The sequence below is a fragment of the Bicyclus anynana genome, chromosome 14 (assembly GCF_947172395.1).
Source record: "Bicyclus anynana chromosome 14, ilBicAnyn1.1, whole genome shotgun sequence".
Lineage (NCBI taxonomy): Eukaryota > Metazoa > Arthropoda > Insecta > Lepidoptera > Nymphalidae > Bicyclus > Bicyclus anynana.
This window is the reverse complement of record NC_069096.1, coordinates 8469851-8494535: the sequence shown is the minus strand read 5'-3', so window position 1 is coordinate 8494535 and position 24685 is coordinate 8469851. Positions and strand designations below refer to the sequence as shown.

Genomic DNA, 24685 nt, shown 5'->3' with positions numbered 1-24685 from the left:
TAGGTATTATAGTGTACATCTAGGTATACGTATCCGATACGATTCTATGTAATAGATTAGATGAATTCCAATTGTAATCCAAAGTCGAAGTCAGTGATTTTGAATTCTAATTGGAATAAGAATCAAAAAGTTATTTTTTACATTATTCTAAAGTAATCATGATAATTAAAGACACAAACTTAAAAATTAAATATATGGGTTCCAAACACACCCAGTGAAGAAGAAGCCCACAACATACTCAGTCAGGAATATTTTTTTTTATTATCAGCATCTAAAAATATTTTAAATTAAACACACATTTCCTTAGATCAATCCAATCAAACAAAAAAAAAAATGTAAACGAAGGTAATAGAGATATGAAATAAAATAAAACTACAATTAAAATGTTTGTACACATTGTCAATTTGAACGTCGTCTGACTATTTACCCGTAAACAACTATTATCTCTTTGAATAATGAGGCTTATGAAGTAGAAATTATGTAAACTATCCAACAAAATTCCAAAAAAAAATGTCTAGAATAAATTAGAGATTAGTAATAATAATAATAATAAAAACCAAATTTATTCAGCCAAAAAAACATAACATAAATAAGAAAAAAAAACATGAGATTTAATACTAACAGTAGGCTTCAGCTGAATGGGGCGCTGCCTCAGCTCTATGCTACAGCTAAGTAACTGTAGCGCTGAAGTACCTATCAAGAAATTGCTAAATACTTTATACTTGTTACCTTAAAATTAACATTCAATTATTAATAGTGTATTATAAATACGGAACCCACGGTGCATGAGTACGACACACTCTAAGGTGCATTTTAATTTAAAGGGATAATAAGGTACTATTTTCAAGATCAAGTACACAATTATTAAGGTCGTTATTTGTAATACTACCTGAGTTAGAACTATACTGTACTATCCTTCTACAGTATTGTAGTACTGTCTCTATCAGAAGTGGTTAAAATAATTGCACACTTCTTTATAGACACCATCAACCTTTCAGAAGCATTTCGTATTTGTAAAGGCCTTTTCATTATGACACGGTAACGGGCATGTTTATGTCATGGCATTTTTCGTGATAGCCCAGTGGATATGACCTCTGCCTCCGATTTCGAAGGGTGTGGGTTCGAATCCGGTCCGGGGCATGCACCTCCAACTTGTCAGTTGTTGTGCATTTTAAGAAATTATATAACACGTGTTTCAAACGGTGAAGGAAAACATCGTGAGGAAACCTGCATACCAGAGAATTATCTCAATTCTCTGCGTGTGTGAAGTCTGCCAATCCGCATTGGGCCAGCGTGGTGGACTATTGGCCTTACCCCTCTCTGTCTGAAAGGAGACTCGAGCTCAGCAGTGAGCCGAATATGGGTTGATGATGACGATTTTGACTGAATACTATGAACTAAAAACACCTGTATTATGTAAATCTCACAATTATAGCAACAAGCATGTAGGAAGTAGTACGTTTGTTTTTGTAAATGTAATTTGTTACTCCTGACAGGAACAGTTATAATTATTATTACCCACAAAATACCTTCTCGTGCATGCATTAACTTCTTAGTCGAAGCCTTATAGTAGGGGAGCCGAAGAGGGGATTTTTGCAGTTACTCGAGCGCGGCAGATAAACATAAGGGACTATACCTTGCACGTTGTTGAGTACCTCCACCAAGTATGAGCCCATAATATTGGTGGGTACATTTAGGGCACCAAAAAAAGAACTAACTTCGGAAATATTCAACCAGCACGTCAGATTAAGATAAGGTAGGTGAGTTGATAGAAAAGATTTTAGCGTAACGTAATGGAATGGGAGGGTTCCAAAGTTACAAAATAAAACCCTTATATTTCTGTTATCGGACCACGAGCGCGGTTAATTTTTTACTTATTATGAGTGAAATAATCTCCTGAATAATCGCTCATGTTTTCTGACGATTTCATTAAGCCAAAGTAATAAAAATTGTTCTTAAAGTCTGTAGTTTTTTTTTTCCACCGTTAAAATCGAAAAAAGTATATATCCATTTATTAATCCAATCATTTAATCTACCAAATGCAATTGGTCCCCATGACGCTTTAGTAACTGCAAATTTAGCATCTCGGGCTCTTTACTATTAGCAACTTGGCAGATATGAGTAATTAATGTAGCTGAACCGAATCGGAAATTTATCTGGGTCACATACGTTGTGATCCAATTTCAATGTAATATTTAAACATATCTTTTTCAAGGTGAGAAACTGTAAACTACTTAAACAGTAACGTAGTGATTAAATAACATAGCTGATAATATGATAGTCAACTTTTACGAGGACAAAGTCATTCGTTAAGTGGACCAGTAACATCAAGGCGAATAACAGGGAATCGCATACATAAAGCGGCCCCCTGTTGTACCTCCACCAAGACTGTGGTGTTTGCAAGATCTTATATGAGGCCTTTGCCTAGCAGTGAATGTCCATCGGCTATCGAAAATTCTCTGGTATGCAGGTTTCCTAACTATGTTTTTTCTTAACCGTTTGAGACACGTGATATTTAATTTCTTAAATTCATTGTGCCCTATGTTTATGTAATGTATGTAATATACAAATTTTGGGTTTATTCGCACCTTAAGTATGTTAATATTTCATTTACGAAGCAGTTATTAGCAGTGTCCGTTAGTCGCTACTAACAAATAACAAAATGCTTAATAATATCTCCACAAAGAGTGCTATGAAAACAACCGCCCCACTCGAGCTTATTTATACAGTACATTCGTATAATCTCAAGAGGACTGATGCTCAATCATGTACTACGTGCACATAAATGCACAAATTGATTGCAGGAAATTGCTTATAAAGACCAACACTCCAACAATGACGATAGCTCGCAGCAGGTGATTCGATTGACATAAACCTGTCTTAACGGTCACTTCAATTGACCGAGCGTTAGGTACGAGTGCGGCTCTATTAAGAAATATGTGACATTTATTGTGAGTCAATACACCCGTATGTGGGTGCGGCTATTATCTGACAATTGGTCAGTTCGACCGATGCCCGAGTCATGATTGTAACGCTCTGTTTTTGTTTCAGTTGACAACACTCGCGGCGGCTTAAACATGTCATAAGGTAACTTTGTCTTTTTTTTTGTTTTTCTTTCTACCGCTTGCCCTCGGCAGCATGATATCGGGTCAATGTAATTCATTTTGCCCACGGCATTGGTGACGTAGATCAACAAATACTATAAAACTCCGATCTTAATAAATATTTATGTACTAGTAGAACTAGTGGTCATCCCCATAGGTATTGATTTGATCAACCCATAATCGGCTCACTGCTGAGCTCGAGTCTCCTCTCAGAATGAGAGGGGTTAGGCCAATAGTCCACCACGCTGGCCCAATGCGGATTAGCAGACTTCACATACGCAGAGAATTACGAAAATTCTTTGGTATGCAGGTTTCCTCACGATGTTTTTCCTTCATCGTTAGAGACACGTGATATTTAATTTCTTAAAATGCACACAACTGAGCAGTTGGAGGTGCATGCCCCGGACCGGATTCGAACCCACACCCTCAGGAATCGGAGGCAGAGATCGTATCCACTGGGCTATCACGGCTACACAATATATAATATATTGGGATATAATATACTTTTAAATAGTATGTTACTCTCATGGTTTTAATAATAATCCTTAGATAATATAGACAAGGCAGGTTTTGTTTAACAGTAACCACGACAATGAGAAGATGACTCGAGTTAAGTAAAATGTTGCCAATTATTGGTAATCGATGGAGAGCTAATGTGGGTTTAACTCAAAGTTTAGTAAGCTCAAATAGATGATAATGTTTTGGGACAATAAAATTGAATTAATTGATAATAATTATATAACAGTTTGTGTATTACTTGCCAATGATTTTTATGTATCCATTATATAAAACTATAACCATTAAACTATATGACGGCCTCCGTGGCGCAGTGGTATGCGCGGTGAATTTACAAAACGGAGGTCCTGGGTTCGATCCCCAGCTGGATCGATTGAGATTTTCTTAATTGGTCCAGGTCTGGCTGGTGGGAGGCTTCAGCCGTGGCTAGTTACCACCCTACCGGCAAAGACGTACCTTAGTACCGCTAAGCGATTTAGCGTTCCGGTACGATGTCGTGTAGAAACCGAAAGTAGTGTGGATTTTCATCCTCCTCCTCTTTCAAGTTAGCCCTCTTCCATCTTAGACTGCATCATCACTTACCATCAGGTGAGATTGCAGTGAAGGGCTAACTTGTCAAGAATAAAAAAAAATATTGTTTAACTTTAACCGTAACTAGAAGATGATTCGAGTTAGATAAAATGTCGCAAATGGTAATCGATGGAGAGCTAATGTGGGTTTAATGTTGGCTCCGAGTCACAAACGTGCCCCGACATCGCCACGCGGGATTACGGGATAATCCTCTTTCTTTATACCTAAATCACTTACGTCTTTCGGCTTCAGTCTGCTCAAACTGATGATAAATATTTTTGACCAATAAAATGAAGTGAATTGCCTTACAATGAAATTCATAGATGTTGTGGGGGCACCTCCAGGAGATCCTTTACCCGCTGAGTGTTGAATTTAAACACTATGCGTATGAAAATTCGACACTCAGCAAGTGAATAATGTCCTGGGGATGCCCCTGCAACGTTTATGAATTCCACTGTTAGTAAGACATTAAACCATAAAGCAAGTAATTAGAACTATTTGCCTATTGAAAACAACTAATTAATGATTAATTATGACTAATAAAAAATCTGATGACTTTAACTATATTAATAAAATATCGAATATAGCACAATACAGTGCTCTCTTGTATGTTATTTTTTTCTACCTACGATCTCAAAGAAAGTACCTTGCTTCAAGCGGAGTTGCCCTTGACTATAATTTCACCTGATGGTAAGTGATGATGTAATCTAAGATGGAACCGCGCTAACTTGTTAGGTTTAGAATGAAAATCCACAGCCATTCCGATTTCTACACGTCATCGTACCGGAAAGCTAAATCGCTTGGCGGTACGTCTTTGCCGGTAGGTTGGTAACTAGCCTCGGCCTAAGCCTCCCACCAACCAAAATCTCGGTCCCGTAGAAATAGGTCTATAATATATATATCAAGTACCCTAGCTGCTTTCCATAACTAAACGTTTCTCGGTTTCAAAAATCCGTTTTGGAGTGATTGAATAACAAATCCATCCAAAACTTTCGCATTTAAAATATAAAATGTATCTGCTTTTTCGCCATAACAGTAGACTGACCTCGATTGACGTAAACAAAAAAAAAACAACACTGAAACCAACCAAAGAAAAAATCTATAATCCATTAACCTATAAGAGGCATTACGCCGGTTTAACGGGAAGTCAGGAAGCCCTTTAAGTTCGCCCTAAATCTGTCCTGCCTAACCAACCGTGGCTGGGGTAACGTTAACTAACAACTATACTAATATATACTAATACTAATTGATTTAGTAGATCCTGAGTTTAATCAAAAAATTGATAAACTCAGGATCTACTAAATCAATTTTTAAAAGTTTTGTTGCTAATAGAAAGCCACGTTGTTTATGAGTATCATAGGCAACGCAGGATACCGCGGGGCGTTTGCTAGTTTATTATATAAAACTAGCTGATGCCGCGCGGTTTCACCCGCGTAGTCCCCGTTGCCGTAGGAATACGGGAAAATATATAGCCTTTCTCGATATATAGAGTATCTAACACTGAAAGAATTTTTCAAATCGGACCAGTAGTTCCTGAGATTAGCGCGTTCAATCAAACAAACAAACAAACAAACAGCTCTTAAACTTTACAATATTAGTATAGATTGACGTTATCTGTACATATAATAAATCTGTAGAAAGGTCAATTCTGTACATGAAATATAATTCTAAAATAATTACCAGGCTATTAGTAATCGATACTGATGCCAAAAATGCAATCAGTAAAATTTTTGTCTGTCTGTTTGTATCTTCGGTATAGAAGCAAAAACTACTCGACGGATTTTAGCAAAACTTGGTACAATTATTCTTCATACTCCTGGGCAGGTTATAGTATACTTTTCATCATGGTACGATAAATAGGAGCAGAGAAGTGAAGGGAAATGTTATGAAAAAGGAGAAGTTACTCCATTTTTACAGCGATACTACTAAAAGAGCTCTAGATTAAAGAGGTCTAAGGGCGGACAAAGTCGTGGGCGTCAACTAGTTTTAAAAATAAATACAAGATCAAGTTTGAGTACAGACAAAAAAAACAATACTAGAGGAATGTTAAAATGTAAAAGGTACATTTTAAACATGCCTCTTCAAAGAAAATAGAGTAAAGGCTAAGAGCAAATAAAATCTGCAGATCTAGCCTTACAGCTCTCCATTTCATTCATTTAAATTACTGTAATATTATCATACTTTGAGGTTCTCTGGTTATTTCAAATAATATGTAAATAACGTAGAAGTTAGTAGACCTGAGAGCCGTGATAGCCCAGTGGATATGACCTCTGCCTCCGATTCCGAAGGGTGTGGGTTCGAATACGGCCTGGAGCATGCACCTCCAAATTTTCAGTTACGTATATTTTAAGAATTTAAATATCACGTGTCTCAAACGTTGAAGGAAAACATCGTGAGGAAACCTGCATACCAGAGAATTTTCATAATTCTCTGCGTGTGTGAAGTCTGCTAATCCGCATTGGGCCAGCTGCCAATCAGCATAAAATACTGTTATATTCTTCATACACCAGGATATATTTTATTTCTTGTCGTCATCTTTTTTCGGGTGTGCAGGCTCGATCGAATTATAAGACGTTGTCACGTCAAAAAGTATCAATAAGTTATTTATATTATTAGTGACAGCCCTAGCCATGACTTGTAATTTACGCACATGAAGACCCACGTTTCCAACTAATTTACCGTATAACTATAACGGATATTGTTTAGACTGTGGCATAACGTTTACTAGCGGCCTAAATATAACAACATCAACATAACAGAACTTCACAAAAAAAATTATTTACTCCTACCCTCGTCTGAGAACTTTAACACATAAATTGAGTTTGTTTCAATCAGAAATCGTTTGTTATTGTATTAAAAGCAAACAAAGTAAAGGTCGTAGGTTTTCATTGGAACGGGCTACAGTAGCTGATAAATAAACATTGAGGCCAACACCCCGTTTTAATAGGGGCGTAATACTTGGAGTTCTGCTAACATTACGGTTTCGTGGAAATAATCGTGTGTTACTTTAGTGTTTGGACTATTACTCCTCCTTGATCGTATTTTAAGACATTGTACCTACCCTATGGAAGTTAGGAGAATTGTTGGTTCCGTAAGTACACTGTACATGGCCTTAGATCAATGATATTTTCTATTAGAGATAAGGCACTAGCGCATTAAAACTGAGGCAGACAAGTGTGCATAATTGTCTTAATCTCATTTAGTCGCTTATTAAACAAATAAACTCAGTTAAACACATATTATCTAAATATTGTCTACAATCTTGAGTTGTGTGTTTTGGAAGTTTAAGAACTATAAAAATATAACGTAAGTAAAAACAAAGTTCATACATGCAGTATGAGCTTAGTGGAGTTGCTAACTTCTGATAATTTTTCAAGATGATTTCGTGGCCACGTAATATATCTATAGTATATAGAATAATCATTGCCTTAGGTCCTGTGTATGGCTTTGAAATACTGTTTTTTTTCCTTCTGCGAGGTCTGCTTTCAATTATTTTATTAGCTTGAATAAAAATAGTCAATTAGATGTTATCGCCGTTTAGTGTTGGAAATAGTAGTCTGAGACGGATATGACGTCGCACGATCTCGTGTTGGGTGTTGGCTTCAATGTGCTCGTGGCGTTCGAACCGTCCACATCTATTGTTGTGTAATTCTTTATGGGTTACTTGGAATAGGTGGGGAGAGTGACTTGAGTGGAAAAGGGGAGTGTTTGATATCAGTAAAAGGCGCCTTTAACCCTACACACATCGTTCGCAAGTACGTGACTCCACTCAAGGTCATTCTCTGCCATTCTAGGGTCTCATTTTGGTTACAGTTTGATTTGTTAATTAAGTTGTCCTGACAAGTGTTGTGAATCATAACCTTTGTTCGACATTAGTTTTCTTATATTTGTAATCATCTTTTGAGTCTTATAATATAGAATTTTGTGAGAAAACAAGTTTAACCTTTTACTGGTTAAATAACATGCATGGTCAATGAGCTTTTTTTCAATAAAAAACATTTACGAAATACTTTTATATGATAAGGAGCTTTTCTTAAGTTTTTATGTAACAAATGTTACATTATAAACATAATCCTTAGTAAAGTTGATAGCGTATAAGAAGGAATAGGACACCATTGGTTGTAAGAGGATTTAAAACATAAACCACTGCAATGCACTTAAGTTAATATCTTAAAGATTACGTCTTAGGACGGTTTTTGAGATGAAAATAAAGTTGAACCTTTTTTTCAAATTAAGTATACTTTTTAACCGACTTCCAAAAAGGAGGAGGTTCTACGTTCGGCTGTATGTATGTTTTTTTTTTTTTTTTTTTTTTATGTATGTCCAGCGATAATTCCGTCAATTATGGACCGATTTTGAAAATTCTTTTTTGTTTTGTAGGGTTTACTTCCAGGGTGGTCTCATTTTTTTCATATCAGGATCTGATGATGGCATCCTGGAGAAATTGAGGGGAACTTTCGAAAGTTGTAGAGACGGCTAGTACGTTTGTTAGTGTTTCCATAAGGTATTTTAAACCACTACAACTTTACGAAGGTTTTGAGTTGGTCTGATGATGGAGCCGAAACACAGACAATGGAACTCGTCAAGGATTTACAGCAGTCACCTTTTGTTTGGGCTTGATTAATTTGTATTGATGAGTACTTTCCACCTATATGGGATGTGACTGTATTAAGGGTCTGGTGATGAAGACGAGGGACAGTGAAGAGAACTCCTAAGACGGTTCACAGTAGCTACCTTGTGTTTGGACTTGATAAATTTGTATTGATGAGAACTTACCACCTAGATGGATTGTGACTGTATTAAGGGTCTGATGATGAAGACGAGGGACAGTGAAGAGAACTCCTCGACGGTTCACAGTAGCTACCTTGTGTTTGGACTTGATAAATTTGTATTGATGAGAACTTTCCACCTAGATGGATTGCGACTGTATTAAAGGTCTGGAGATGAAGACGAGGGACAGTGAAGAGAACTCCTCGACGGTTCACAGTAGCTACCTTGTGTTTGGACTTGATAAATTTGTATTGATGAGAACTTTCCACCTAGAAGGATTGTGACTGAATTAAGGGTCTGGTATTGAAGACGAAGGACAATGAAGAGAACTTCTCGAAGGTTATTAGTATCAGTTTTGGTTACACTCAGTAGGTGTGCTAACACTAAAAATAAAAAAATAAAAATTTTAATAAAAAAAATTCAACCGACTTCCAACTCAAAAATTAACCTAAACTAAAAAGCAAAAAATAACATCTTACCTATGTGCTACCTTCTGATCAATTTGAAGGCGGTGCCAATTCAGTGTCATGTTTTAATTAAAGCCGTTTCTGAAAGAACCACAGAAATTTTGTAACTTAAACGGCTTGAATTAAAACATCACTGGCTTGGCACCGCCTTCAAATTGATCAGAAGGTAGCACATAGGTAAGATGTTATTTTTTGCTTTTTAGTTTAGGTTAATTTTTGAGTTGGAAGTCGGTTGAATTTTTTTTATTAAAATTTTTATCATAAGCTAATAACAGAAATAAGTAAAACAACACATTACTACTTTAAATAGCGAATTAGGTACAAGTTTTTACACATTAGATAAATATACTTATTCGTTATCAACCCATACTCGGCTGACTGCTAAGCTCGAGTCTCTTCTCAGAATGAGAGGGGTTAGGCCCATAGTCTACCACGCTGGCCCAATGCGAATTGGCAGACTTCACACACGCAGAGACTTCAGAAAATTCTCCGGTATGCAGGTTTCCTCACGATTTTTTCCTTCACCGTTTGGGACACGTGATATTTAATTTCTTAAAATGCACACAACCGAAAAGTGTGAAAAAAAACAACCCTCCAAAATCGGAGGCAGAGGTCATATCCACTGGGCTAACACGGTTCATAATACTGATCACTATATTAATATAGCTACTTATAAATCAGTATATTAGAACTGAAAACATTATTTCAGTTTTTAAATACTGGCTTATTTTAAAAGAATTAAACAGAAATAATAGATTAATTCATTCACAACCTGAGTTCTCTAAACTCCTACAGGTATCCAATCAGTTTGGTATCATGACATTATGATCATATTCTTAAATTTCCATAATTCAGTGCCCATAAGTCTGTAATGGCGTAGTTTCCGGTCTGCGCGGTGCTCTGAGCCACGGAACTTCAATTTCCGTTTTGATGCCGGCTTCCCTTTATGACAGTAACTCTGCGCACTATACCTCTGGCACCCATAATCAATTTTATGCCTGGACATAGGTCACAAAGAATGTAGTTATTATTCACTAGCGGACGTCCGCGTGGAATTTAGTTTTCCACAAATCCCTCGGGAACCATGGATTTTTCCGGGATAAAAGTAGCCTATTTGTTAATCCATGCTATAATATAGCTCAATACCAAATTTCAGCTAATTCGGTTCAGTAGTCGAGGCGTGCAAGAGTAACACACATTCAATCATCAGTTTTCGCAAATTTCTAGAAACCATGGATTCTTTCGTAATAAAAAGTAGCCTATGTGTTAATCCAGAGTAAATTCTATTTCCATTCCAAATCGCTTCGAAATATGCCGTAACGGAGTACAGAGATATGAAGAACATAATTTAATTACTATTTACCAACTATCAAATGGGAACATTTTATTGTCAATTCTGACCTACTCGTACAATTTTAATTAGTTTTGACTTTAAATAAACATTGAATCTATGTTTCAAAAACCGATACTACACGGAAGGTAGCTTTCATACATCACGAGACCAGTCAATGTTTTAGCGTGGGAAGTAAAAAATATGTTCCCTTTGTACGTTCCACTGTCAATACACACGGTGCATGATGGACCATCGATACATCCCCTTTGAAGCTGAAAATCGAAACAAAAGGTACATTGAAACCACAAAAGCGACTAATATTCTCTCGCCCATTTGAAACTTTTGCCCTACATTTGTTAGAAATACTGCCACACTAAAATTAAAAAAAAACCGTTATTATAGTAATAATATACCCTTACACTTCATTGCGTGAAGTGTAAGGGTATATTATTACATATAATATAAGGTATATAAGTGTAAGGGTATATATACACTTACACAAAATGAAAGGTAACTACTTTCATTTTGTGACTGTGGATTTTTTCATTTTATGATTATTAAAATACTAGCTGAAGCGTGGAATTTGATTTTCTCACAAAATGTTTACAAAATGATCGGTTTCAATAAAACAAGACTTCAAATAGTAGCGGATCCTTATATGGATCTTCTTTCAACAAATATTCAATGCTCATTATATTAGATACTTTTTTTATTGAAAGTATGCAAAATGCTGAGTTTTGGCCTTTTTCTAGGTTATGCCACATATTACAGGGCATTCTTTAGTGTTCTACTGTTTGAGTGGACAGTTAAGCCATAATATGTTATAATTTAGATTTAATGTGATATGTGGCATTACTTAAAAATAAAGATCTTTTCTTTCTTTCTTTCTTTCTTTCTTTCAGATATTTTTGTATTTTTGCAAAATAATAACAAAACCTCTGTTTGGTATCTATTATTAGTAAAGAATTTTTGGAACAATTTTATGTTATTTTGGTCATATTGTCCGCCGCCTTCCCAAACGCATAGTTCTGAGCAAAGTTGAGAGAAAGCGACCAAACGGTTGCTCCCTGTTGTTGATACAGTCATCATAAAAGCAGTAGGATGTAAATTATTTGTATGTGTGTATTACTAATACTATGGTTATTTTTGTTTTACGCCACCTGCTGATGTTCTTAAGTTTTCCTAAACCGAAGGTTGCCTGAAAGAAATCGCTACTTAGCGATAAGGCCGCCTTTTGTATGCTGATCTCTTTTTAATTTGTTTTTATTTCACTTGTATTTGTCTTTGTGGTGTGCAAATAAAGTATATCTATCTATCTAAGATAACAATCAAGAAGACAACAATACTATCCCACTTCTGATGTGAACATATTTTTAAAAGTATAAACTTCAAATAAATAAAATATGGAAAGAAAAGGAAGAAGAGAAAATCCTAAATCCTTTACTAAAACTACGAGTATTTGCAACTAATGACCATGTATATTTCACCACAGTCACTAGACAGATTCTACAATTTGACACGTAACTAAATAATATAGTAGGTACAATGTGCACTATGCAGAGTGCAGGCTTGATCTGCGTAGCATCTTGATACGGACTTTGTATTATGTATAAAGCAAACGTTGAGCCTTGTTTGCTAATCGGCAAGGTGCACGACCGCATATGTATTCTGGTTTGCCTTTAGATACATAGCAGTAAGGTAATATGCATCATTGGTCCAAAGGTTAGCCTGTGTGACTTCGTATGACGAAATTCAGGTTGAAGTCCTGGGACAAGCTACTTACTGAGTTTTTTTAACTTCTAATAAATTTTAGTAAATAATCGCGGCGCGGAATTAAAAGTGGTGTTACAAAACCTTAGTGGTGCCCCGGAGTGCACTTTTTTTCTTATTTTTCTTTGCTTGTGTAGGTAAAGTAATATAGAACCGCAGCGAAGTCACCGGCGGTTGTGGGCGCGCGCATAGAAGCATCGCCTGATGAGTCCGAAGACTCGAGATGTAGAAAAACTCTCTAAGGGCGTCTCGTCTGACTCTTGGACATATCGCGCACTTTTTGGCGTCGGTACATTCTTTAACATTTGATTGGTCGTTTCACTCTAAGCCCGCTAACCTACATTAGAACAACCTGGTGGGCCTAAGCTGCCGTCATCTCTAGTCTTGGGCGGTCTGGCCCTGGTGGGTCGTTTTAATAGGCTGATAATAATGGTTATAGGAAATGTAATTTATAATGTTTAAATGAAATGAGTTACTTAGTTTGATTTTTTTAATTGATAAATTTAATCACTGTGATTATAATTTGGAATGGTGCAAATAATGTCCTTGAAGATAATAAAAAGTATTTTTAACAGTAGAATTAAACGATATTCTGTAGACTATAAATAGAAAAAGTTCATAATAGTATATACTATATAAAACCCGTTTTTACGTATTTTTAGGTCCAATTAAAGATAGAGTAACAATGATCTACTCGTTAAGCCAGTACCAAATATTATTAGTATGATCTGAATGATAGAAGTGACCTCACTCAGCCTTTATAAACATTATATTATTATAAATAGCCTCAATAGCGCAACGGTAAGAGCGGTCGGACTCATCACCGAGGGGTGGTCGTACGATCCCCGACCGCTCTTACCGTTGCGCTATTGAGGCTATAGGCTATAGGCTAACACAGTCCTGCCCGTCTAATTGGAGAGGAATGTGAATATTGGTCATATTTAAAAAAAGAAATATTCTTAAAAAAAAAAAACTTTAATCTGAGTATATTCAATCAGAACGAATAACTTTTGCAGTTCATAATTGAAATAGTAATTCTCCATGAAATTGATAGTAGGGCTCCCGAGATCGTGTATTAATCGTCCTATTTGGTGAATAAATTTACTTTTGTTTGAGTTTGCTTTCACTGTGGCGTTATTTATTCAGTAGGAGGACTCGGCCCAGGGAGCAGATATTCCTTATGTTTACATAACATTTTCGTCCCACTGTTTGCCATTGACTTGGCGATATTTCCTCCAACCGAATTTATTAGGTGGGTGTTTATTTTGAATGAAACCGTTATCTTCGCGAAATGAGCAGCTTCCTTGAATAGAATGGTTGTATTTCGTAATCATTGTTTTCCGTTTTTCCTCAAATGAATGGAGGTAATTTTAGATTTGTTTATTAGCAACTGAACGCTTTGGAGGCTTTATCTGTGGTGTACATGTACATATTAAAATTTATTAGTAGCCAGTGGAACGCTGCAGTTTCACCCGCGTAGTTCCCGTTCCCGTGGGAATAAAATAATAAAATATAGCCAATTTATTATTTCCTTTAGCTGTGACGTCACCATGTGTCTCAGCTGAAAATCAGCGCCGTGCTTCATGCACGTCTATAATGGACGGCATACTACCTTTTGTTTTAACCTTACAGACAGATAGGTCTTCAGTGTGAAGATACTTAAACACACACGAGTGCTTGAAATTCCAATAATTGTCTTTATTTCAGGTAATGGCTAATACTATCATGGCTATTATTATCAATTACCATATGAAAGAAAAAAAAATATTGAAATTTCAATGGAAACAATTTTTAGAATCGACTAAGAAGTTTCGGAGCCTTTCGCTTATACAAACAAACCTTCCCTCTTTATTATATTACTGTAGACCAGGCTAATAGCTCTACTGTTTCTCTAAGATCAATACTCATAGGTCTATTGTACTCGTACCGTACCTTTTCCTATCGCAAACTTATCGTACAATAGGAGAATCTTGTTTGTTAACAATATTTTTTTACAAATTTTCCACGCAATCCATCTATATCATATAGGTATATGATATAGATGGACGATTCTGACGATTGAATATACCTTCCTTATCAGCCGATAGACGTCCACTTCTGGACATAGGCCTCTTGTATGACCTCCAAACACAACGATCTCGAGCCGCCAGCATCCAGCTATATCATATAACCTTGGTGATAATCATGAGCGTTTTTGCTATGGTGTTCAATTTGTCATCGCTTTTACCAATCGTTACTTAATTTATTTTCTGTAAAAAAAGATCATGTCTGCACAGAAATACGCAAACTCATTTTATTGCAAAAGACAAAGTGTTGATATGTTTATTGTTTATATTTATAACGCCTCGCGCGCATCCGCGGCGTAGGCGATTGATTTACACATATCGATCTCGAATTTGCCTACGCAACGCGCCAGGCATTGTTACAACCCACATTGAGTGCTGTCTAAAATTATCACAACACTATATTATCCTGAATCATATTATTGAAGGCTGGAATAATGATGTTAGCTGAAAATACAAAATTGTTTGTTGTTAGGCACAAGATCCGCTTTGAACCAACGAATATTTAGCTTAGCTAATTTTCATCGAAGCCGTGATAGCCCAGTGGATATGACCTCTGCCTCCGATTCCGGAGGGTGTGGGATCGTATCCGGCCCAGGGCTACACCTCCAACTTTTCAGTTGTGTGCATTTTAAGAAATGAAATATTACGTGTCATAAATGGTGAAGGAAAAACACCGTGAAAGCTGCGTACCAGAGAATTTTCTCAATTCTCTGTGCGTGTGAAGTCTGCCAATCCGCATTGGGCCAGCGTGGTGGACTATTGGCCTAACCTTTCTCATTCTGAGAGGAGACTCAAGCTCAGTAGTGTTATTGAATATGGGTTGATAATGATGATGATGAATTTTCATCGCGATTCCGATGGAAGTCCACTGTACTTTGAACAATACCTACTATGCCAAAGCTGAAACTTGTTTGTATTAACTTATTTCATTTTAAATTACAAACCGATCTTTCGGAAACATTTTGTGAAGATTAAATTGCAGGAAAAACACCCCGTTCCAACAAACTATCAGTTGGTTACGTCCGGAGAAAAACTCATCAGATTTCAATCAAGCTTTTTTATAATAAATCCTTCATCTAATCGAACTTCATTCGCCTCATTGCTCCGAAAATCGGATCCAATCAGTCTGATGTTAAGCACTCGAACTTTTTAGCGGAAAGTTTTGCCAAATAAAATGAGCACACCCAACGAGGCTCTCGTATTTTCGCATGCCCATTTTTCCTCGCAAAACATCCCGAGTCATGCTTCATACTTCATTTTAATGGCCGCACACGACAGTCGTTTGGAATACTGAGTTAGCATACAAAATTAAGAAACACTTTTACTGTAATGAACGAAGGAGTACGCCATTAAAATAGTGCTACATAAATAATTCAGGCGTGGTTTTGGCGTGCTTTCAAGATATTTTCACATTAAATTTCATGAGAGGTTCATTTTTCTGGACAGGCGCTATTCTTGCGGTCTGCGGTCGCCTCGTTTTGTTATATTTACTGGGTAATATCGAACATCCTACGACCGTTACGACCAAGCGAGCTGCTAATCTCAGGGGAGAATACTGCAGATATCATTTATTGAATTTACTTGTCGGAATCGTACCTTAAGAGTTATTTCACCATTCGATGCCCGCGAGTATTTTATCGGTGAGCCCGTCTGCGTTCAAGAAGCCGACAGTCAGGGAATGCGGTTTTAATCTACCGTTGTGAGTCAGTTAAAAAATCTTTATATTCCTCTATCGCGCGGAGCATGATTCTGTGCTCGCCTATTGCCCTTAGTGGTAGTTATATTTTTTTACATGTCACATATCAGATACGATGGGCGACCAGTCGTCCATTTAGGAGTCAAATGGTTAAGGTACGAGTTCGTAGCCGACTACATTGACAGCAGTGTCAGTTCTGGTTTCTACTCGTACATACTGCTATAAGGTACCTTCTCACACATTGTCTAGAAGGTGTTTCATAGAAATACATAGAAAAATCAGTAGTGTCGCGACAAGATATCGCTTGCTGGTGCTGACAGTAGGTACTCGGCTATGAACAGCTGTAGCCGTAGGTACTTTTCTAACTGATATATGATACCTTTATAAACTGATAGGTATTGCAGTAAAGCTTCTTGGAAAATATAAGTTTCTTGGAAAAAAGTAAGTTTGTTAGAAAAAATAATAATTCAATATTGTACATAACGACTAAAGTTTCGAATCCATCTTAGTTTCCAAACCTGGGTCCAACGTAGCAGTATAAATAAAATCTTTAACTATACAATTGATCTTATTTTATCTTTTAGGAGCTTTAGGAAAGCCTTAAGATTGTGTTCTGGTTCCCTCTCACTGAAATCGGAAAAATAGGCAGAAGTCAACAAGAAACAGGTTGTAATATGCTACTTTTTAATATTTATTTGTAATATTTATTTTTTGCTGGTGGGAGGCTTCGGCCGTGGCTAGTTACCACCCTACCGGCAAAAACGTACCGCCAAGCGATTTAGCGTTCCGGTACGATGCCGTGTAGAAACCGAAAGGAGTGTGGATTTTCATCCTCCTCCTAAAAAGTTAGCCCGCTTCCATCTTAGACTGCATCATCACTTACCATCAGGTGGGATTGTAGTCAAGGGCTAACTTGTAAAGAATAAAAAAAATTGATAAAATTGGCAGAAGTCAACAAGAAAGAGTTTGTAATATACTACTCAAAAGCAGCAGATAGTAGGGTAAATGCATCGATCTCCTAAACGCTACAAATATTCAAATGCACCTTTTGTTTATGAAGACGCACAAGTCTAGACACAATATTTTATATTCACAGAACAATTGTAACATTATATATCTATATAAAACACAAACAATGAGTCGTTCTTGAACCGTTCTGTCTTAAGTATTTCAGCTCGAGGATGGAGCGTTATTTCTTCGTTTTCTGTCGTCGCCTTAGCCGCCGGGAATGCTGAGTGTGCCTTTTTATTTTTACACCACTAAAGCAAAGTCTACAGTTTATAAATGGTACATTTATATGTTAATAATTGTCTTTACTGTTATATCGATTGCATTTAATTATACGCTCATCCTTGTATTTTATATTGTAGGAAATAGTAGTCTGAGACAGATATGACGTCGCTCAATCTCGTGTTGGTTCGTACCGACGCCAGGTGGCGCGTTTTGTTTCTGTAAAGAGTAGGGAGTTAGAGAGGGTAGCGATCGGGCGGAAACGACTGGCGATTAAAGGCGCTCGCGGACGGTCGGCAGTCGGCTTCAGTATTCACGTGGCGTCCAGAACTCTTGTTGTGTCGTCCTACATGAGTTACTTGGAATAGGGATTGAGTGATTTGAGGATTAAATGGTGAGTGTTGGCTAAGGGATCCCTTAAACCTGCATCCGGAGTCACAAGCCTTTGGGATTGCTCAAGGTATTCTCTTCCATTCTAGGGTTTGTTTTGGTTACAGTTTGATTTGTTATTTAAGTTGTCCTGACAAATATTGTGAATCATAACCCTTGTTCAGTATTGGTTTTCTTATTTTTTAAATCCACTTTTGAAGCTTCTGCTAAAAATATAAATATGCATGTTGGTTACTGCAAAGATTAAGTTAGACTCATAAAGTCGCGAAGCTAAAGTGGCAATGAGCAGGGCACATAGTGCAAGAGCCCATAAACATTGGGATCGTAATCTGCTGGAATAGCAACACACCGGAAAGACAGAGTACGAGAACCTCTAACGAACCCATTCATAAAGGTAGCAGCTGATTGAAATTGGTATATTGGCGGCACATTGGTATTTGGCACTCCTTGCAGTAGACCTATAGGATATCTGTCAAAGGGTGATACAAATATGGTGACTGACCACAAACAATCAGCACTTCAATTTTATCTTAAATTAGCTGTTGCTAGCTCTTTTCTTCCTAACGTGAATTTCCTAATCCTTGTATTGCTGGATGATCATCTATGAAATGAAATGTGTGAAAATGTATGAAATGAAAATGAAAATTATGAAATATCATGAAATGATTTTAATGTCCTCCTTTTTCTGGATTTTATCTTCATAAATATCTCGTAAATATCTATATTTTTGTTTCCTTAAAAATGTGTATGCTAAATTACATGACAATTGGTTAGGACGACAAGGCGTTAAACAAAGAAAGAAACTCTTTTATAATAATATAAGAGTCGCTAAATTCGGATAACTTTTTGCGGTGATTGTGTAGGCACGTAAAATCTCTATAGTATAAAATAATCAATGCTTTAAACTGTCTTTGTGAAACTAGGTAGCTACATTTAGTGAACTAACTCCCTAAAGTTTTCTCTACGCAAACGGCAATCAATCATGCTAGTATCAAAATTTCATGTTGACACAAAGTGGATGAGAACATGATTGATGCACCCGCTTCCCACTCCCATTAGTAATAACCGCAACTAAAGCTGTAATTGAATAAAACAGCTGTTCTAGACAACCTTTATAGTAATTTTACTCGCTTAGACAAATTACTCGTAGGTATATTACGTTTTATGTTATTACTAGCTGATGCCGCGCGGTTTCACCCGCGTGGTTCCCGTTCCCTTAGGAATACGGTGATAATTTATAACCTATATCCTTCCTCGATAAATGGCCTATCTAAGATTGAAATATTTTTTCAAACCGGACCAGTAGTTTCTGAGATTAGCGCGTTCAAACAAACTCTTTGGCTTTATAATATTAGTATAGATTATTTTCAAGGACGATAAACGGTATAGGTGTACCATACCTACCTTTGTAATTTAACGGTAACTGAAAGGTATTGTTAACCAAAATCTAACTGCGATCATTAGTACAGTGACTTGCGATAGTTAACTGGCATGCTACTGTGATAAATTGGCTGGAACGAGATTTAGGCAAACATTTTAGTTCACTGGTTTTTCATAAACCTTATACAGATGCATATATTGAAGTTTAGCAATCATCATCATAATTATCAACCAATATTCGGCTCACTGCTGCTGCTCGAGTCTCCTCTCAGAATGAGAGGGATTAGGCCAATAGTCCACCACGCTGGCCCAATGCGGATTGGCAGACTTCACATACACAGAGAATCAAGAAAATTCTCTGGTATGCAGGTTTCCTCTCGATGTTTTTCCTTCACCGTTTGAAACACGTGATATTTAATTTTCTTAAAATGCATACAACTGAAAAGTTGGAGGTTCATGCCCTGGACCAGATTCGAACGCACACCCTCCGGAATCGGAGGCAGAGGTCATATCCACTGGACTACCACGGCTCAGTTTAGCAATATTGAAATTTAATTATAAATTTTATTTAATGATCAATTTCGTTTCCTTCGTTTTCGAAAAAAGCTGATATTCTTACACTGCTGCACCGATATTAGCCAAACACAAACAGACACAAACACAGACCGACATCGACATCAAATTATAACACCCTAAAATAAAAAATTAAAATAAAATTTATTAAGTTAAAGTGCCTTACATTATTTTGGAGAAGCGCTAACACTCTTACCACAGTAGATATATTACAAGCAGTAGTTGGACTTCATACTAAAGGTCGAAACGCGAGCTATACCTACGCAGCTCGTACGTGGGGTGATCGTGGGGTGAAGACCGTTGCGACTGTGCCGCGGTGACGAACGCAGTGTATTGGATTTTTTAATTATGACGACTAGGAAAAAAGTTATTATTTTTATAAAGTTTGATTAATATTTTGTATTCTAAAGGCATAATTTAATAAATATATATATAAATAAATGCTTAAATGATAAAATTGTGTAAATAGGTAAATGACGTAAACGTTAATATAATATTATTAAATAATTATTTATTAACTTCTTCATTTAGGTTGTTTTCTTTGATTATTATGTAATACATAGATTAAAATCTTATGACATGTATGTTTTGTATACCTGTATTTTAAGGTAATAAAGAAGTTACGTAAAGAAGTTGTTTGAATTTAACAACATTATTGTGTTGCTCATACTTTAATGTATTTGAATAAAAAAAGTAAAGAGCCAGCTGATATCAATATACCTATCCAGATTTTTTTATTAAACTACTAGCGAACCCGGTCAATCTCAATTTGTTTTTTGTAGTTCCTTCCCTACATGCCAAGTCAGGGTCAATTTTTTATCGTCTATTCTATAGTGTGGGGGTATCGTTATCGGTATTTTTGTACATTACATAAGGGGTTAAAGTGCTAACATAATCTACTGAACCCTACACTGCGCGTGGCCCGACACGCACTTGACCGATTTTTTATTATTTGGTCACCTAGTGTGGTGGTAATAGATAGATGGCATCACCAAAATAAATATATGAAGGTCCTTCAAGATCATTGATTAGTATCAGCCTTATTTAAATCTACCAATCAAAAAACAACACGCATTTTATTGATTACTTCCTATTTTACTACAATTTACAAAGTATTTTATTTGTTTATTTAAAAAAAAGTATATTTACAATCACATAACTAAATGGAAACACAAAGTTGGCAAATGTAATTAAAATGCTGGAGACATGGCCCTATCACATGTTTACGGAGCGCGCGGCTGTAGGTATTTATTTCAAAAATATCGCCGAGTTATTATACTGCTTGTAATATATCTACTGTGCTCTTACCCTGCTGGACCGATATAAGCTAAAAATAGCTAAGAAATACCGCAAAGAAACGGGCTTTCAAATAAAAAAAACTGCATTGAAATCTAAACTTTGAGTGGTACGATGCCACAGACAGACATCGACGTCAAACTTATAACACTCCTCATTTTGCGTCGAAGGTTAAAAACATAGAACTGATTACTAGAAACATGTCCTAAAACAGTCCTTCGCATTAAAGCTTGTGCTTTTATTTCAGTCAATGCTGTCCGGATTATAATACCTTTCATCTTTTCAAAACATCATTTTGCAAGTATTTTTAAAAAATTACGACCTTTAAAATAGTGTAAGCACCATTTAATTAATGGTCGGATAAAACATGTCTCCGAAATAAACCGCAAATTCATTTCACTAACTCTAGCTTAATGAACAGGAACGAGTACCTATTTGAAGAAAAACTAACCAAGATCATTAATTTGGTGACTTGCAGCGGGTTGCGGCATGTTACGGTAATGGAGCGGCTCGACTGAGGGTTAGATAAGTTTGTGTTCCACTTTAGGGGCTTGAGATTTTGTGTAGGTTATTTCAATTAGCTTTTTTACCAACGTACTTCTAATAATGCGGGATGGCAGACTTCACACACGCAGAAAACTAAGAAAATTCTTTGGTATGCAGGTTTTACGATGTTTTCCTTCACCGTTTGAGGCACGTGATATTTAATTTCTTAAAATGCACACAACTGAAAAGTTGGAGGTGCATGCCCCAGATCGGATTCGAACCCACTACCCTCCGGAATCGGAGGCAGAGGTCATATCCACTGGGTCAGCGTGGTGGACTATTGGCCTAAACCCTCTCGTTCTGAGAGGAGACTCGAGCACAGCAGTGGGCCGAATATGGGTTGATAACGACGACTTCTAAACATTGTAAACGTAGATTTTGACGGCCTCCGTGGCGCACTGGTACGGATTTACAAGACGGAGGTACTGGTGTCGATCCCGATCGATTGAGGTTTTCTTAATTGGTCCAGGTCTGGCTGGAAGGCTGTGTTTAGTTACCACCCTACCGGCAAAGCCGTACCGCCAAGCGTTTTACTACGATGTCGTGTAGACATCGAAAGGGATGTGGATTTTTATCCTCCTAACTAGTTATACGCTTCCATCTTAAATAGCATCCTCGCTTACCATCAGGTGAGATTAACAAGGGCGAACTTGTAAAGAGTAACAAAAGACTAAGTTATCTTGTATTTATTAAAAAATATTATATAGATCTCTTGAAAGGACTTCCAAACACCGTAGGTCTTGCATTAAGTGGCTCCTCGTTACCCGCTTGATGTCATCGATCCACCTTGTTAGGTGTCAACCAATTTTTTTTTTTTTTATTCTTTACAAGCTAGCCCTTGACCACAATCTCATATGATGGTAAGTGATGATGTAATCTAAGATGGTAGCGGACTAACTTGTTAGGAGTAGGAAGACAATCCACATCCCTATCGGTTTCTACACGACATCGCTTGGCGGTATGTCTTTGCCGGTAGGGTGGTAACTAGCCACGGCCGAAGCCTCCCACCATCCAGACGTAGACCAATTAAGAAAACCTCAATCGGCCCAGCCGGGGATCGAACCCAGGACCTCCGTCTTGTAAATCCACCGCGCATACCACTGCGCCACGGAGGCCGTCAATACTGCGCTTTCCGGTGTGAGGTCGCCATTTCAGCTCCTTGGGGATCGTTGACCTATGTATGTATTGTATGCTTATATGTATATACTTCGGCATCCTCATTTTTTTTAAAATTTTTGTTTCGATCACGTAGAGATACTCCGGACATTCTTGTAGCTTCTGCCATCGCACGCTGAGTGATTCTGAGCCTTCATATGAGGGTAATAGTTAGCAACCTATTTAGATTTCGTGAAAGCTTTTAGTGTTGATAGTAAATTCTACCAATACTAAAAGCTTACACGAAATCGTAAAATAAAATTGATTTTAATTAAAAGTTGGAAATACAAATTTGTAATTAGTCAATCAGCCAAGATTTCCAACAATTTCCCTGAAACGGAAACGATGCAAAAAGTTCACTGAAGTTTAAATTAAGTTTCTCTATTTTCGGCTTGTAATTAAGGTGTAATTATAAATGTCAATAAAATTAAAGCGACGTAACGCCAGAATTTGTAAGTCAATTAGATTCCTTTAAAAGTAAATCGATTTTAATTTAATCACAGATAATACTTTATTACTTTTTATACGACATATCGTAATTGTTAATAAAAAAACAGAAAATGAAATTTTGACTAGTGGGAGGCTTCGGCCGTGGCTAGTTACCCTACCGGCAAAGACGTACCGCGAAGCGATGTAGCATTCCGATACGATGCCGTGTAGAAACCGAAAGGAGTGTGGACTTTCATCCTCTTCCTAACAAGTTAGCCCGCTTCTATCTTAGATTGCATCATCACTCACCATCATGTGAGATTATAGTCAAGGGCTAACTTGTAAAGGATAAAAAAACTGTTGAGCTCCAGTCCTCTCAGTATGAGAGGGATTAGTCCTTAGTCCACCACGATGGTCAAATGCGGATTGGCAGACTTCGACTGCAGATATTTACATTTCACCATCATTATATTATCATCATCATATCAGCAGATGGACGACCACTGCAGGATATGAGCTTTTTGTAGGAACCTCCGAACACCACAATCCTGAGCCGCCTGCACCCAGTAAATCTCTGCGACTCGCTTGATGTCGTCAGTCTAATTTATGAGAAGAACAGCGCTTTCTAGTTAAAGTATCATTTACTATAGAGATTATAATTCGGATATTATAATCATTTATAACAAGTCAACGTACTATTAATAAATTAATTAGGACGAAAATAATTTATCTCAACTGGGCCCAGTTCATTTTAATATGTAAAACATTAAGGGACTCCACCCTAGCGTAATTTCAGACGAGGGTGTGTAACAAATTCCTATTCGTCATAAGTCGCCTGTACCTTTACAAGAAATGACAAAGCTGACCTGATTTCGCGGCAACTTTGCAGCCCTTTGGGGAAAATCCCTTTGGGGGCCATAATTTCATTACGTCTAACATACGCTGGCTGAATTGATATTGTAGTAATTTTAGTTTGTATAGAATGTTCAACATTCATTTTCTATTCAAATTACTTTTTTCTTAGTTTTGACTGAGTAAAGGGATACTGAGAGTCATGATAGCCCAGTGGATACGACTTCTGAGGTGTTTATTCGAATCCGGTTTGGGGCATACACCTCCAACTTTTTATTTATTTCAGAAATTAAATATCACGTGCCTCAAACGGTGAAGGAAATACAGCGTTAAGAAACCTGAATACCTGAGAATTTACTTAATGCTCTACGTGTGTGAAGTCTACCAGTCCGCATTGACCCAGCGTGATGGACTAACCTAACCCCTCCCATTCTGAGTGGAGACTCGTGTTCAACAGAGAGCTGAAAAATGGTTTGCTAATGATGATGATGATGAAAAGGATAATTATTCCACATTGCAATGCATGTGGTTTTATATTGCTT

At 36.9% G+C, this 24685-nt stretch overlaps 1 protein-coding gene across 4 annotated transcripts in view; it reads left to right on the top strand.

Moving 5' to 3' along the window:
- Positions 1–24685, top strand: part of LOC112053343 (uncharacterized) — a 177828-nt gene that overhangs the window by 135285 nt on the left and 17858 nt on the right. For 3 of the 4 annotated variants that reach the window (XR_008251418.1, XM_052885310.1, XM_052885308.1), the window contains exon 2: positions 3052–3087. The exons of the other annotated variant lie outside the window; for it this stretch is intronic. The gene's annotated coding sequence lies outside the window, so the exon portion shown is untranslated. The remainder of the gene's footprint in view (positions 1–3051; positions 3088–24685) is intronic. 4 annotated transcript variants of the gene reach the window in all.